Source organism: Hyperolius riggenbachi, chromosome 12 (assembly GCF_040937935.1).
Source record: "Hyperolius riggenbachi isolate aHypRig1 chromosome 12, aHypRig1.pri, whole genome shotgun sequence".
NCBI classification, from domain to species: domain Eukaryota; kingdom Metazoa; phylum Chordata; class Amphibia; order Anura; family Hyperoliidae; genus Hyperolius; species Hyperolius riggenbachi.
In genome coordinates this window covers 217508679-217525607 of record NC_090657.1, presented here as the reverse complement: position 1 = coordinate 217525607, position 16929 = coordinate 217508679, and the positions used below count along the sequence as shown (strand labels likewise).

The following is a 16929-nucleotide window of genomic DNA, read 5'->3' as shown; positions in this document are numbered from 1 at the left end:
TTAAACAATGCAGGTAGCCCTGCTTATCCTCTGCCTCTAATACTTTAAGCCCTAGACCAGGCATGGGCAAACTCAGCCCTCCAGCTGTTACGGAACTACAAGTCCCACAATGCATTTGCCTTTATAAGTCATGACTGTGGCTGTCAGACTCCTGCAATGCATTGTGGGACTTGTAGTTCCTTAACAGCTGGAGGGCCAAGTTTGCCCATGCCTGCCCTCAACAAGCATGCAGATCAGATGATTTGACAACCACCTGCAGGTGCCAGGCTACAACCTCCTCCGTGCCGACCGGGACCCCACACTCTTGGGGAAAAAACGGAGTGGCGTGATATGCTTCTACATTAACTCCGCATGGTGCACCGAAAACTCCATCCTTAGCATCAGCTGCTCTCCTGATGTCGAGATCCTAGCCATCAACTGCAGGCCACAGTACTCACCCAGAGAGATCACATCCTTTGTTCTTGTCGGTGTTTACATCCCCCCCGACGCTAATGCAAAGCAGGCCCTGAGCACTCTGAGCGACTGCATCTCTCGGTGGGAAACCTGCCATCCAGGGGCCCTCCTTGTCGTATTGGGGGACTTCAATCACGCAAACCTGAACCAAGAACTGCCAAGGTACAAGCAACACGTCACTTGCCCCTCCAGAAACGACCACACCCTTGACCATTGTTACACAGCCCACAAGAACGTGTACAAGGCTGCACAAGGAGCTGCCCTGGGGAACTCCGATCACAGTCTAATTCATCTGATCCCCACCTATAGAAGGCACCTTGACACCACCAAGCCTGTCGTCAGGTCAACCAAAAGGTGGACAGAGGAGGCGAAGCTGGAGCTCCAGGCTTGCTTCGATTGCACGGACTGGTCAACCCTGGCAGCTCCCTCCCTGGAGGAATGGGCAGAGAATGTCACCTCCTACATCAGCTTCTGTGAGGACACCTGCATACCAACCAAAACCTTCAAGGTGTACCCCAACAACAAGCCTTGGTTCAACAGCAAGTTGCGACTGCTCAGGAAAATGAAGGAGGAGGCGCACAAGTCTGGTTCCTTGGAGGAGTTCAGAGCTGCCAGAAATGCCCTAAATCGGGAGCTAAAAAACGCAAAGAGGGCTTTCTCGGACAAGCTGAGCCTGAGCCTCCAGTCCAACAATCCACGAGAGGTATGGAAAGGCCTGAGGGCAGCAACAAACCTCAAGCCTCCACCCCAGCAAGCAACCCCCAGCACTAAACTGGCTGATGAACTCAACGAGTTTTATTGCAGGTTCGAAAAACTACCCATGCAGCCTGGCATGACAACGGCCATGGACAATGGGGCGTACTCCCCTCTACCCGTCCCGGGAGACGGCGGTGACACATCGATCGCAGTTTGCGAGGAGGAAGTACTAAGACACCTACGCAAGCTCAACCCTAGGAAAGCCTCGGGCCCGGATGGTGTGACGTCGATCTGTCTGAAGGTGTGTGCAGACCAGCTGGCCCCTGTCCTCTCCTCCATTTACAACAGATCTCTTACGGAGGGCAAGGTCCCCTCCTGCTTCAAAAAGTCCACGATTATTCCAATCCCCAAAAAGACGGGTAGCACCGACCTCAACAATTACAGACCAGTGGCCCTAACCCCCACCATCATGAAGATCTTTGAACGGCTGGTCCTTGCCTCCCTGAAGCACTCCACCAACGCCCTCATGGATTCACATCAATTCGCATACAGGGCAAACCGGTCGGTGGAGGACGCCATAAATATCAGCCTCGGGTACATCACGGAGCACCTCGACAGGCCCAACTCATACGCCAGGCTCCTGTTCTTGGATTTCAGTTCCGCCTTCAACACCATCTGCCCTGATATCCTGCTTACCAACCTCGCTCAGCTGGGAGTAGCCCCCACCCTCTGCAGGTGGGTCGGCGACTTCCTTTCCAATAGAATGCAGAGGGTCAAGCTAGGCAACTGCTACTCCAAGGTGAGAACTACCAACATAAGTGCTCCGCAAGGATGTGTCCTGTCCCCGCTCCTGTTCTCCCTGTACACCAACAGCTGTACCTCAACTGATGACTCTGTCAAGGTCATCAAGTTTGCGGACGACACCACAATCATTGGAATCATCAGTGGCAACAACGAGGTTGCCTACTGCAGCGAGATAGACAGGATCTGCAACTGGTGCACAGATAACAATTTAGTCCTCAATGCAGCAAAGACAGTGGAACTAGTTGTGGACTTTAGGAGATGCCCACCCCCTCTCCACCCAATCCTCATAGGAGATAACGAAGTCTCCAGGGTCCCCAGTGTCTGGTTCCTCGGCACTACTATCACTAAGGACCTAAAATGGGGGCAGAACACCACCATAACCCAGAAAAAGGCACAGCAGAGGTTATTCTTCTTGCGCCAACTGAAAAAATTTGGCATCCCGCGCGAGTTGCTCAGGAGCTTTTACACTGCCACTGTGGAGTCCATCCTCTGCTCATCCCTCATCGTCTGGTACGCAGGGGCTTCTGCTAGCGAGAAGTACAAACTCCACAGAGTAATCAGCACTGCAGAAAAGATCATTGGTCTGCCACTGCCACCCCTCGATCTCCTCCACACGGCCAGAATGAGGGCGCGGGCCACCAAGATCTCGACCGACCCCTCACACCCGGGCAGTCGGTTCTTCAATCTCCTTCCACTGGGCCGCCGCTACAGGGCTGTCCCCACCAGAACCACCAGAAGCTGGAGTACCTTCTTCCCCCAAGCGGTACTCCAACTGAACAACTGAACTGACAGCTTGCGTTCCCTCATGCATTTTTTCCCCTGATTGACTGAACACCTCTTACTATGTCATGTTTATGTAGCCCACCCTACGCCGTATGTATGTTGGTCTTATGTATGTATGTATAAACGCCATGCCATGTGCTCCAAAAACAATTCCGGGTATGTCTCTGGCATACTCGGCGAATAAAGCTGATTCTGATTCTGACGTCTGACTGGATGAGCTGCATTCTTGTCTCCGGTGTGTGATTCAGGCACTACCGAAGCGAAATAGATCAGCAGGACAGCCAGGCAACTGGTATTGTATAAAAAGAAATAAATATGGCAGCCTCCACATCCCTCTCCCTTCACATGTCGTTTAGAGGAAACCTGAAGTGAGAGGAGTACGGAGGCTGCAATCTTCATTACCAAAATGATGCCAGTTGCCTGACTGTCAGGTTTTGCGTTTGAGTTGCACACCTGCAATAAGTCTGCAGCCAGTAGAGTCAGACCAGAGTCACAGCATCTCATTTCTGGGCCAGTGACTTAAAAGTTGAATTTTAAAATTTACCATACATGTGTACACATACTTATAAAGTGTACGTTTGGTTTGTCCAAGAGCAAAATGCATTTTATTTTGATTTTTCTCTATGTCATTGTTACTTACAGTAGTAAAAAATCTAACCGATCTGACTAGTTTTAGACTAGCCCATATGCTATGGGTGATTCTCAGTATTTTCTTTATTCCTGTCAGTGCTCAGACCATCCGCTGCAGCTTGCATCAAATTGGTCTGCATGGCTCTCGTCCCAGAAGAAAGCCTCACCTAAAGATGATACATAAGAAAGCCTGCAAACAAAACAAGCCGACTAAGGACATGAATTACTGGACCCATGTCCTGTGGTCTGATGAGAAAAAGGCAGACGTAGTTGGCTCAGATGGTGTCAAGCATGTTTGGTGGCAACCAGGTGAGGATAGAAAGACAAGTGTGTCTTGCCTACCGTGAAGCATGGTGGTGGGAGTGTCATAGTTTGAGTGCTGCATGACTGCTGCCTGCACTGGGGAGTTACAGTTGATTGAGGGAAGTATGAATGCCAACTTGTACTGTGATATATAGAAGCAGAGCATGATCCTCTTGCCTTGAGAAACTGGGACACAGGCTAGTATTACAACATGATATCTACCTTAAACACCCCCCCAAGATGACTATTGTCTTGTCAACCCCTTTAGTAACAGCTGTCTCTGGCCCCTTAAGGACCTGAGACCGCGGGCACCAAAAACCGTTGCATACCGATGAATCACCGCACTAAATTGCTGCTACCGCCGTTCATGACGCACAGCCGTCGCCTCAGCCCGACCGCTTTGCTGTTTTTATGATGGCAGAACTCTGTGAGCCGATCAGGAGTTGTGATCAGTGTAAGCCTATGGGATTTGCTCACACTGATGACAGGGTTAGGAGCCAATTAAATCGGCTCCTCACCAACTGACAGAGCTCTGCCTTCATATTATTATTATTATTATTATTTATTGTATTTATAAAGCGCCAACATATTACGCAGCGCTGGACAATAAATATATACAATGATACAAGGATGACATACATAGGGTTATACACATAGAACAAAGTTATACATACAAATTGTACAAAATACATGATCATGCAATATGGGCTGGTTAGGTAGGCCCAGTAATACAAGTACAGGCTGTCATAGGACAGGAGCACATGATCCTGTAGATTACACTAGGGAGTGGAGGACCCTGCCAGAGGCTTACAATCTAAAGGGAGGGGTGGAAACACTAGGGGGGGCTGTTAAATATTCCTTAGAGAGTTACTGTGTGGTAGGAGGTGGGTAGGCCATCATAAAGAGGTGGGTTTTGAGGGCTTGCTTGAATGTGTTGAAAGAGGGAGCAAGTCTGATGGGTGGTGGAAGGGCATTCCAGAGGGTGGGGGCAGCTCTTGAGAAATCCTGGAGGCGGGCATGGGAGTGTGAAATGCGCGGGGTGGTGAGGCGAAGGTCGTTGGAGGAACGGAGGGGGCGACCTGGTGTATACTTGTGAACAAGCTGCGAGATGTAGGTAGGGCATGTTTTGTGCACAGATTTATACGCCAGGCATAGAATCTTGAAACTTATCCTGAGACGGATAGGGAGCCAGTGCAGGGATTCACAAAGGGGAGATGTGGATGCAGAGCGGTGCGAAGAATGGATGAGTCTTGCAGCCGCGTTCATCACTGATTGAAGGGGGGCAGTGCGTTTCAGGGGGAGGCCAGAAAGGAGTGAGTTACAGTAATCAAGGCGGGAGATGATGAGGGCATGGATGAGCAGTTTGGTCGTGTCCAGGGTTAAGAATGGGCGGATCTTGGAGATATTACGGAGGTGGAAATTGCAGGCTCTTGTGATGTTTTGGATGTGTGGGATGAAGGAGAGGTCAGAGTCCAAGGTGACACCCAGGCAGCGGGCCTGGGAGGTAGGGAGAATGGTTGTGTTGTCGATTGTGAGGTGGAAACCTGGGATGGGTGCAGCAGCATGGGGTGGAAGGATCAGGAGCTCAGTTTTGTCTAGGTTAAGCTTTAGGAACCTAGCTGACATCCAGGAGGAAATTGCTGAGAGACACGAGGAGACCTTGTTTATGGTGGTGGCTGAGAGATCGGGGGTATGGAGGTAAATCTGAGTGTCATCTGCATAAAGGTGGTAATTGAAGCCCAGGGAGGAGATAAGCTTGCCAATTGAGGAAGTGTATATGGAGAAAAGAAGGGGGCCTAGAACAGAGCCCTGGGGGACCCCAACTGAAAGGGGGGCAGGAGTTGAGGAGGAGCCATTGAAGGAAGTGGTGAAGGAGCGATTGGATAGGTAGGAGGAGATCCAGGCCAAGGCAAGCCCATGGATGCCCATGGACTGTAGTGATTGGAGGAGGAGGGAGTGGTCAACAGTGTCAAATGCTGCAGAGAGGTCAAGGAGGAGCAGGATGGAATAACTGCCTTTGGCCTTGGCAAGGGTAAGGTCGTTGACCACCTTGGCGAGGGCTGTTTCAGTTGAGTGCGCAGGTCGGAATCCAGACTGTAGGGGGTCAAGTAGGGCATTGGTGTTGATGTATTGGGTAATGCGCTGGTGGACTAGGCGTTCGAGGAGTTTAGAAGCATAGGGAAGGAGGGAGATTGGGCGGTAGTTTGAGGGTAGGGATGGGTCGAGTGAGGGTTTTTTCAGCAGGGGAAGCACAGTGGCCTGTTTGAATGCTTTGGGGAAGATGCCTGTGGAAAGGGAGAGATTGAACAAGGAGGTGAGGACTGGGGCCAGGTCAGAGAAGTGGGGACGAAGAGTATTCGCGGGTACCGGATCACAGGGAGAGGATGTGGGGGGGGAAGCCACTAGCAGCAGGCTGACTTCATCAATGGTGGCAGGAGCAAAAGAGGCGAGGGGTGGATGAGACAAGGGAGCCGCTGGGAGGGAAGGCAAGGGGACAACCTGAGACGCATTGGTAAGGGAGGGATGGAGGAGGGAAATTTCATTGCGTATTGTTGCAATTTTAGTGGTGAAGTGGTTGGCAAGGTCATTGGCTGAGAGGGAGGAGCTGGGAGGGGGAGGAGTGGGGTTGAGGAGGGAATTGAAGGTAGCAAAAAGCTGTCGAGGGTTGGAAGCTTGGGTTACAATCAGTGCTGCAAAGTACCTTTGTTTAGCCTCGGAGAGGGTAGTGTGGAAGAGTAACAGTTTGGCCTTGTAATCTAGGAAGTCAGCATTGAGATGTGATTTCCTCCATTTCCGTTCGGCTGCTCGAGTTTCTTTCCTGAGGTTACGTGTGTGGGTGTTGTGCCAGGGTTGGGGGTTGGGGGGCTTGATAGGGCGGAAGATTGAGGGGGCAGCTTGATCTAAAGCAGATGAGAGGGCAAGGTTATATTGTGCAGCCGCTTCATTGGGGCATGTTAGGGTGGGTAGGTGGGAGGAGAGGGAGAGAAGGGGACTTGCTAGGACATTTGGGTTGAGATTACGTAGGTCTCTCTGCCATCGACCAGGCTGAGGGGTGGGGAGAGAAGTTGTTGGTGGGGAGATAGTGAAGGTGAGGAGGTGATGGTCAGAGATAGGGAAAGGTGCGATGTCCAGGTTGCTGAGGGAGGTGGACTTTGAGAATATGAGGTCAAGAGTATGACCAGCGCGGTGGGTGGTGGAATTTGTGTGCTGAGAGAGACCAAGGGATTTGGTGAGGGAGAGTAGCTGCTTGGCAGCAGTGGAGATAGGCTCATCGATAGGTAAGTTGAAATCCCCGAGTATGATGGTGGGGAGGTCAGATGACAGGATGTGGGGGAGCCAGGAGGCCAGGTTGTCCAGGAAGAGTGAAGTTGGAGCAGATGGGGGGTGATATAGGACCGCAATGATGGCTGGGAGAGGTTGGTACAGGCGGATTACATGGGCCTCGAAGGATGAGAAGTGCAGTGAAGGGGGCGGTGATGCGACGGAAATGCCAGTGAGCTGTGGCGGGCAGAGAGCGATGAAATCGTTGAGAGTGCACGGTCGCGGTAAGGTGAAATCTACCCCCTGGCAGGAATAACCACCTCCAAACAGGCCGTATATTTCAATCACAGCTGTCCGGAAGCATTTAAAGAAACTGATGGTAAAGGTGCTGGACTGGCCAAGCATGCCTCGCCTCCAGACCTAAACCCTATTGAGCAGGTGTGGGGCGTCCTCCTATGGAAGGTGGTGGAGGCGTGCAAGGTCTCTAACATCCACCAGCTTCATCGTGGAGGAGTGGAAGATGATTCCAGTGACTACCTGTGACGCTCTGGTGACCTCCATGCCCAAGAGAGTTATGGCAATGCTGGAAAATAATGGTGGCCACACAAATAATCAACACTTTTGGCAGAACTTTGACTTCTGTTTCCAGTAGCTTCGACATTAATGGCTGTGTGTTAAGTTCTTTTGATGGGACAGCAAACTACATTGTATCAAAGCTTCGTGTGAGAGGTGTAATCACTTTAGTGAGATGCTGTATTTGTTGAGTTAAATGCATACATGTGAAAGGAGCAGAGGGAGGATAGCTCAAAAATGAGACTTTGTGAAAGCAAACTGAAGATAGGTTTACAATCTTGGCTCAGAGGAGGACATAGAAGTAGATGGTCTTTAAGAAAAGTTTTTAAAGTTCCTGTCACGGACGGTTGCGGGACCGCAGGCGTGTCCTGGAACCGCCCGTGAAGAAAAAGCGATCGCACTCGATTCCCTGCATCGATTGCGCTTCAAATCAATACAATCTGGGTTGAGTGTGTAGGGGCAGCTGAAGTCCTTTTCTTAGCAGAGAGAGAGCACCATCCTAAAGGCTGGATGGCTCTTTTGATATGCTAATGAGCCTGAGCCTAATCTGCCCCGGAGAGTCCCTGGCTTCAAGCTGTGCTGATGGCCCATCCATCAGGTATAAGGTGACAAGCACCATGGCAGAAGCAATCTAGTTGGGGGAAAGCCAGACCCGCTGGCTCCCTCCCAGCAGGGGAGGTGACACCTAGCTGGCTGCCCCAAACTTCAAAGAGCCTTTGCCTGGGAATAACCTGAGTCTCATAGCATATCCATAACTTCCCAGATCTGTCATATTTCTGGGGTTCCTGAGATGGCAGCTTCGCCAAACGTGGGGGAAGTGTAGCATGAGCCCCGGTGCTGGTTCTGAGGAAGTTTCAGAACATTCTGAGGTAAGGACTGCCAGTTAGGCAGTTTGAAAGTGCCCTGATGATACCACAGGGGTCCCACCCCTCATGTCTGGTATCAGGGCGCTGGGTAAATCGAGACAGACCTGAAAATGTTAATAAATCTGCCCTGACCTGTACGGTTCTGTGAGATAGAGCCCATATATGGGTAGATATGATTTCTAGTCCCCAGGACAAGGGGAGGGCTCATCTCATCTTCTAAGGGGGTGTATGGCTCCCCGCCCTCACTCCCTCCTACTGAATCAGGGGCATAAGAATGGCAGAGGACCCAAACTCAGTGTCCTCCACCCTGAAAACATCTTGAACTCATCGGTGCCAGCTTGAGGATATGCTGGCATCCACCTGGTCTGAACTCTGAACTTTGATTGAAACCCAGAACTCTGTTTTTCCCACAAAAAGGACATCTTTCCAGGAACTAAGTATTTTTCTCCCTTCTTTTATTTTTTTTATACTGGCTATTACTGTTTTAATAATTGTTGATTTTAATAATTGTCTGTATATATCAATTATTTATATTGCGTGAATAAACGACTTTCTCCAAGTCATTCACTGTCCGCTACCCTGCTTATCAGCACACACACAGAACTGATCCCGGGTCTCTGAAGATACGCTACTGTTTGTTTGTTGTGGGCTAGACAGAATATCGTGTGTTTAACCGTTTTATTCGCAGGACTAGTCAGTCAGTTAGTGGGCTCCACGGTCCCATGATAACCGAGGTGGTGGCAGTTTACTCTGAACCAGTGGGTGAAGTTGTAATCACCCGTGTCTCACAGGCTCCCTTCTGAGTTGTCTGCGGCTAATTCTTAACGGTTCCTGCGCATTGACTGCGACCAGAGTTCGCACGATCTGTGCGCTGGCACCGTTTAGAAGGCTAAGTGCGGTCAGCCACTAGGGCTCCTGTGACAGTTCCTGTTATCATTACAACATATGCAAATCCACAGCATGGGTCAGTCCCGGCTGGGAGATTCTGTGTGTGTCACGGGGGAAGAACCAAGGTTATATTGGTCAGTATGTTGCGGAGGCTGTAGGGCCTTCAGGAAGTCATTGTGACTCATACAGATGTACTGTACAGACCACAATCCTGTGACCTTCTTATAATGACACGGCCACAAAAGTTATCAATACACGGCTGCCTGACCAGCTGGCATTAAAAACGTGACTGCATGCCTAAACGCCGGGGACTGCAGCCTGACCAGCTGACATTAAACGAAAGTGACCAGCTGATGTCAGAGCATAACTGACTACACGCCTAAACGCCGGGGACTGCTGCCTGACCTGGTGATGTCAGAGCATAACTGACTGCACGCCTAATCGCTGGGGCGTTTTGATGGATCCTAGATTGCGTTTCGAAAGGTAACATGAAAGTCTATTAGACTTTCATGTTAAAGAGAATCTGGACTGTCTGATTTGTACAATTAAAAACATACAAGAAGTAAATACCGTGGACACAGCAGATGTTGTATGGTGAGGCGGATTCTTGTATCTACCATGTTTCATGGTAAGGGAATGGTGAGGAGGATTCTGGGATGTCCCAGGTTTTGTGGAAAGTGAATGGTGAGGAGGATTGTCGGATGTCCCAGGTTTTGTGGAAAGTGAATGGTGAGGAGGATTCTGGGATGTCTCAGGTTTTGTGGAAAGTGAATGGTGAGGAGGATTCTTGTATCTACCATGTTTCATGGTAAGGGAATGGTGAGGAGGATTCTGGGATGTTCCAGGTTTCATGGAAAGTGAATGGTGAGGAGGATTCTGGGATGTCCCAGGTTCATGTAAAGTGAATGGTCTTGTGCTAGTAAGCCAATCTTATGATCTTGCCCCGTCTCCTTGTTGTGTGTAAACAGATCTCTCAATCGCTTCCACCGAGATACATGTGAATAACACCCGACCACATCTGAGGCTTATGATATTAACAGCTGTTTATTTGGTTGTCAACATGGTAACCACCACTCTGCACCACACTTCCTGTGTCTGCACCAACAACAACACACACAACCTGCCAGCCCAAAATACTCTCCTGATCATCTGCAGAATGGGGGCTGCAGTCACCCCCAGCAAGCAATAGGAATACACTTTCTAAGGAAGGGATACAGGTGATGCCACAGCTAGACTGGCGAATCTCTTCAGTGTGTCGCTAGCCTTTTGCCTGGTACACACCATGCAATTTTATGGCAGATCGACGTGTCGAATCAGTTATATCAGGCAGGTCTGATCTGATTTTCTGATCATTTTTTTTGATCGGTTTTCAATCACTTCTATACAAAATCGATCAGAAAAACGATTGGTAATTGGATTGGACCTGTCGGAAATAATAGATTTGACCGTCAATCGGATGGAAAATTGCATCACGATTACCAAGCATTAGGCCCAGTAAACACATCCAATTTTGAATGACCACTTCCATGATGTACATACATGTCAAACTCCGGCCTGCGGGCAAAATCTGGCCCTCAGAGCCATTACATGTAGCTCCCAAGTGGTTTCCCCACTTTGCATTAGGTTTGGCACACTGTAGACCACCTGGTAAGCCATATTGGGGGTGAAGGCCTAGAATCACCAGGGAACTGTATATTGGAGGGTGGGGGCCACTAGAGACCAGGGAACTTTATAGGGGAGGGAGGACCACCTAACACCAGGGAACTATATAGGGGAAGGAGGAGGACCACTAGACACTGGGGAACTGTATAGGGGAGGGAGGGGACTATTAGACACCAGGGAACTTTATAAGGGAGAGAGGTGGCCAGTAGACATTGAGGTTGGCCCGTGGCTTGGTCCCAGTGTTCAATTTTGGACCACTTTGTATTTGAGTTTGACACCCATGATGTAGTATGAGGGCAAACAGATTTTAAATACTATGAACATATTGTGTAGATAAGCTATCATTGGCCAATTAAAATTGGATGTGTGTACCAAGTTCAATTCTGGATAAAACCTGGATTTGGGAAGGCAGAGGATCATTTTAATTCCTACAGTGCCAATATCTCTATTAATTATCTAGCCATGCACATACTTTAGATTTTCTCCTAGTTTAAAACAGTCTGCCATGGTTCTAGCAGGAGATTGGTGTGCTAGCTGCAGGGCTGGTTTTATACATAGACAACCTAGGCAGTTGCCTATAGCACCACCTACTGGAAGCAGCTCCAAAGAACCAAACCATGGTTAGCACACAATTCCTTGTGAAATTACTCTACACAGCTGCTGCTCATATGATGGACGAGTTGGAATGGCGGTGTGCGCATGGAGAAAAATGCTCTGTGGGTATGCGATAACACCTAGCCAGTGGTTAAGGGGTATCTTATCAGCTGCCTGAACTCACTACTCTTAAACATGCATAACATTTTAACAAATATGAAAAGTGCCTATCCATTGTAGAGATGGTTGTTGATGGGGATGGACTGCGAGATGCAGATAACTCTGAGTTGATGCAGGATTATGGAATTGAATGCAAATTTATGCAAATTGAAAATTGACCGTTCGAAATCTATCTTGATGGGATTTGATTGGTCTATTTTCAAGCTGCATAAATTTGCATTCGGAATTTGCATAATCCAGCATTGACTCCACTGACCATCCCTAAAGGTGCGTACACACATGCGACTATAGTCGTTTGTAACGATCGTTCCCCGATCTTTACCAACGACGATCGTTACAAAAAACGAACCACCGACTATTAAGGCAAACGACGAACGAGCCAAATCGCTACAAAAGAAAGTTCTGTCTCGGCGGATTTTAACCAACGACGATCGTTTGCAAAAGTAGTACATCGTTGGAAACGGCCGTTCGTACTAGGCTTGACATGCGCATTTCACTATTTCTCCGTGGAACTTTTTTATGCGCAGGCGCAATAGTTGCTTTCTGTGATGTAACGTTCGTTCTAACGATCAGATCGTTACACACATTTTAAAACTACCTTTACTTAGGTCGTTCTTTCATCAATTAAAAGTTTGTTCATCGTTCTTAACGAACGATCGTTGTCGCATGTGTGTACGTAGCATAAGGCTCATACACACATCAGACTATAGTCTTTGGAAAATGAAAGATCACAGACCAATCTTACCACCCTTCATGTAGTATGACAGCCATACCTACACAGTCTTTTCTATGGAGCTGAAATTCACATCAGACAGAAATCTTTGCAAGATGCTTCACACACAGATGCTGTACAGACACAAAAGATCAGTATCTGCAAAAGATCTGTTCCTGCCAAAGATCCGTTCCTGCAAATTGCAATGATAGTCTATGAGATCTGCAGATCATCATACACACATGATTTAACTGACATTCATCTGCAGATCAAGCAATCATCCGCAGATCTGAAAATCCATCCTGGTGGATCTGATCTGCAGATGAATGTCAGTTAAATCATGTGTGTATGATGATCTGCAGATCTCATAGACTATCATTGCAATTTGCAGGAATGGATTTTTGGCAGGAGCAGATCTTTTGCAGCTATAGATCTTTTGTGTCTGTACAGCATCTTTGTGTGCAGCATCCTGCAAAGATTTTTATCTGATGGGGAGTTCAGCTCCATAGAATAGACTGTGTAGGTATGGCTCTCATACTACATGGAAGGGGGTAAAATTGGTCTGTGATCTTTCATTTTCCAAAGACTATAGTCTGATGTGTGTATGCACCTCTAGTCATTGAGACGCTAGTAACTGTGCTTTGCTGGCAGATTTAAAGCACCACTGTCGCAAAAATCTTACAATTCAAAATACATGTAAACACTAGGGATGCTCATTCGGATTTCGTGAAATTGAAATTTCCGAATTTCCGATCAGAAATCTGAATTTCCACTCATAACTCGGAAATCGGATTTCTGCAGAAATACTGCATTACTGCAATTCAGTGATTTTAGCCCAATCACAGAACTCAAAATCAGTGGTTCAATCGAAGGATGCAGAAACAACTCGAAAGTATTTGGCCAATCAGACAATGCAAAAAAAACAAACAAAAAACACTACTCGGAAATCGGAAACCGATCAGAAATCGGCATTGGCGGAAATTGGAATTTCTGCAGAATCGGAAATCAACATTTCCGACCATCCCCAGTAAACACATACAAACGTTTTTTTCCAGAGTAAAATTAGTAGCCAGAAGTTACTTTTCTCCTATGTTGCTGTCACTTACAGTAAGTAGTGGAAATCTGACATTACCAATTTTGGGCTGTCCATCTCTCCATGGGGGATTCTCAGCATTGCCTTTATTCTTTATCAAGACATTCCCTGCAAAAGATTTATATAAAGATGCTGGCCAGCCTCCTTGCTCACTGTACACTTTTTTGGCAGTTGGACGGAGCAACTGCCATTCACTGACGTTTCGTTCACACTGGAGGCGTTTTTGGATTTTTTTAAGCGCTTGCGATTTTTCACAATCACCCTGAAAGCGCTTACACCATGCTATCCTATGCGCTAGTTCAGATTGGGGCAATCTGTCCGCTTTCCGCTCAGCTAAGCACTGCATGGACCATTTTTGGGGTGATTTTGCTACAATGGAAGGTATAGGAAAAACGCAAAACTTTCACAAAATCGTTTTGCATTTTTAAGAATAAATACATTGTATTTATTCTTTTCCCGGATCAAAGAGTTCACTTCCTGACTGACGTCAGGAAGTGGAAAAACCGAATTGCCCTGCAAAAACGCCTACGAAAACGCTTACCTAAAAAGCCCAACGCACAGAAATCACTTGAAAGGGAAAAAAATTGCTTCAAAAAGACCAACACGAACACTAACGCGATCGTAACGCAATGTGAATGAAACCTAAAGCCCCATCTACACGATACGATTCTTTGTACGATTTAATTACGATTCTATTTACGATCCATTTCAATCCGACATGTCCGATCATGATTCGATTCGATTCAATTCGATTTGCCATTGTTTTGCAAAGGCAAATCGAATTGAATCGAAATCATGATCAGACATGTCGAATTTAATCGGATCGTAAATCGAATCGTAATTGAATCGTACAAAGAATTGTATCGTGTAGATGGGGCTTAAGAGCTTTTGAAAAGAAAGAAAACTCTGATAACCCCACATGAGGAGATGGGCTAGTCCAAAAACCTGTTGGTTCTGTCAGATTTCTACTACTTATTGTAATGCTGGGAATACTGTACACGGCTCGATTCTGAGCTGATAAGCTGGTTAGCTAGATAATTTCCGACATGTTCGATCTGCCGCTCGATTCATCATTGAAGTGAATTGAAAGAAGATAAGAAAAACGAGCGGAAGATAAGAGTTTTGAGCGGGCAAAACGATCGGGTGCAGAATCGAGCGCCCAAATCCACCTGTGTATTCCCAGCATAAGTGACAGCAACATGGGAAAAAAGTTATTTATGGCTCATTTTACTCGGGGAGAAACGTACTTCTTATCTGTATCTGTTTACATTTATTTTACATTTTTAGATTGTTGTGACAGTGGTCCTTTAATGTAAATTTTATGCAGATTTGAGTTGGATTGGCCTATTTCTAAGCTGCATACGGAATTATCTGTATCTGATTGGCCACCCAACCCTCGCACCCAACACACACCATCACCGCCAAATCCTTTATGCATCATCCAGAGATTTGGGGTGTTGGGTTATCTCGCTCGAGCGCAGGGGCGTAACTAAGGAGCATTTTGGGAGTGTTTGCTCTCCGATGTAAAGCATGTAAGTGTTGTCAAATAGCTAATGAATCGCTACACATTGCGCTTTGTGTGTGATTTCTAAATGCAGAATATACTCACAAGCCCTTGTTTGAAAGTGCCACCATTGTTCCTGTTTACTGTCTCCTGGATAAAGGGAAGTTCACAGAGCTGCAGGTCGCACTTAGTTTTTTGTTATTTTCTAGTAATGTCAGTCAGTTTTGTAAGCCACTTTAACATGTTCACATTGCCAAATAAACATGCCAACTTAAAGGGAACCTGAGGCTTGTTTGTCAAATCATATTAGGACACAGAGTCATGTTCCACCAGCCTCTGTGTCCTTCCATTGTGCCTCCAGTCCCCCCACCCGGCTCTGCTGTCCCCCCTTAAAAAAAGCGCCAGGCTAGCGACACGCATATTACCTCTGCCTGTCAGTCACCGCCGCTCCCCGCCTCCTGTATAGCACGGCTCTCCGCCTGTGTCCCTTCCCTCCTCGCCTCTGTTAGCTTCCTCCAATCGGCTTACAGAGGCGGGGAGGGAAAGGACACAGGCGGGGAGCCGTGTTATACAGGAGGAGGGGGAGCGGCAGGTGAATGCCAGGCAGAGGTAAATAACAGGCTAGCGACAATCTGCGTGTCGCTAGCCTGGCACTTTTTTTTATTGGGGAAAGCAGAGCAGGAGTGGGGAGGGCAGGGGCGTATCTAGGTAATATAGCGCCTATGGCAAACACTGAAATTGCGCCCCATATCTATACTGGAGGTTTCCCTTCATTATGAATATCCAGAGGTGTGTCCACCCCAGTATAGGTAGCCAGAGGTGCCCCCCTCCCAGCATAGGTATTTAGATGAGTCCCCCCTCTATATAAGTAGCTTCCCCAGTATAGGTTGCTAGAGTTAGCCCCCCAAGTATAAGTAACAAGTGGCATCCCTCAGTATGGTAGTGGAGCATGAGAGAGGAGGGGACAGAGGGAGGAGGAGACAGCCGTGGCACCCATGGCATGAGCCATGCCTGCACCCCTCTAGATACGCCTCTCGGGGAGGGGGAGCCTCGAGGCACAATGGAAGGACACAGAGGCTGGTCATTGTATACAGAACGTGCCTGTGTCCTAATATGATTTAACAAGCCCACCTCAGGTTTTTCTTCTTAAATTTATTTTTTTTTTTAAATTGGAACGATCAATCAGAATGGAAATTTCTAATTGCAAATCAAACCACAATCACTGGCAAAAATGCTAACACTTTTTTAAAATCGCTACAAAAATCAATGGAAATTGCTTACAAAACGCTTGCAAAAAACACAACCTATTGCAATCGCGATTTTGCGATTCCTAGTGGGTTCCAGCCCTGTATGTCTTCTCTCATGGATTTTATCTCCGTATTAAGGTGGCCACACACGATACAATAAAATGATCCGATTTTACAGTAATTCGATAAAAACGATCGTATCTCTCGAAAAAATCGAAAGCTTTTTTTTCATTCGACTGAAAAATCCGATCGGATTTCCCATTTTTTTCGATTTAAATCGATCCGGAATGCCAGATATTTCTCTTCAATTCCTACTAAAGATTGTATGGTGTGTGTTGGATTGTTAATTTATTAATATACACACCCATGCAATTTTCTCTGAGTTTCCAATCATTTTTATCATAATTGAGGAAAAAATTGAACATATGTGTGTGGTACATTGGTCATATTTTTGAAATGTTACAATCAGTCAGAAAAATTGATTGCAATTCTTAAATTGAACAGATATTTAAAAAATTGTATGGTGTGTGGCCACCTTTAGTCTGATCTCACGATGCATCTCTCCTTATCTGTCTTATCTCATTATTTCTCTCTCCTGTTTGACAGTTGCTATGACAGCTACCATTACTAATGAGCGTTACTGTTAGAAATGTTTGTTACGGTCGTCGTACTTGAGGACC

General features: G+C 47.1%; 2 protein-coding genes across 4 annotated transcripts in view; one reads left to right on the top strand and one right to left on the bottom strand.

The window, feature by feature from the left end:
* NTN1 (netrin 1) overlaps positions 1 to 16929 on the top strand; it is a 431580-nt gene that overhangs the window by 165168 nt on the left and 249483 nt on the right. The window contains exon 1 of one of the 2 annotated variants that reach the window (XM_068263272.1): positions 3610 to 3675. The exons of the other annotated variant lie outside the window; for it this stretch is intronic. The gene's annotated coding sequence lies outside the window, so the exon portion shown is untranslated. Of the gene's footprint in view, positions 1 to 3609; positions 3676 to 16929 lie in introns of those variants that run through there. 2 annotated transcript variants of the gene reach the window in all.
* The window catches only part of PIK3R5 (phosphoinositide-3-kinase regulatory subunit 5), a 139450-nt gene that overhangs the window by 119936 nt on the left and 2585 nt on the right, over positions 1 to 16929 (bottom strand). The gene's annotated exons all lie outside the window — the stretch shown is intronic.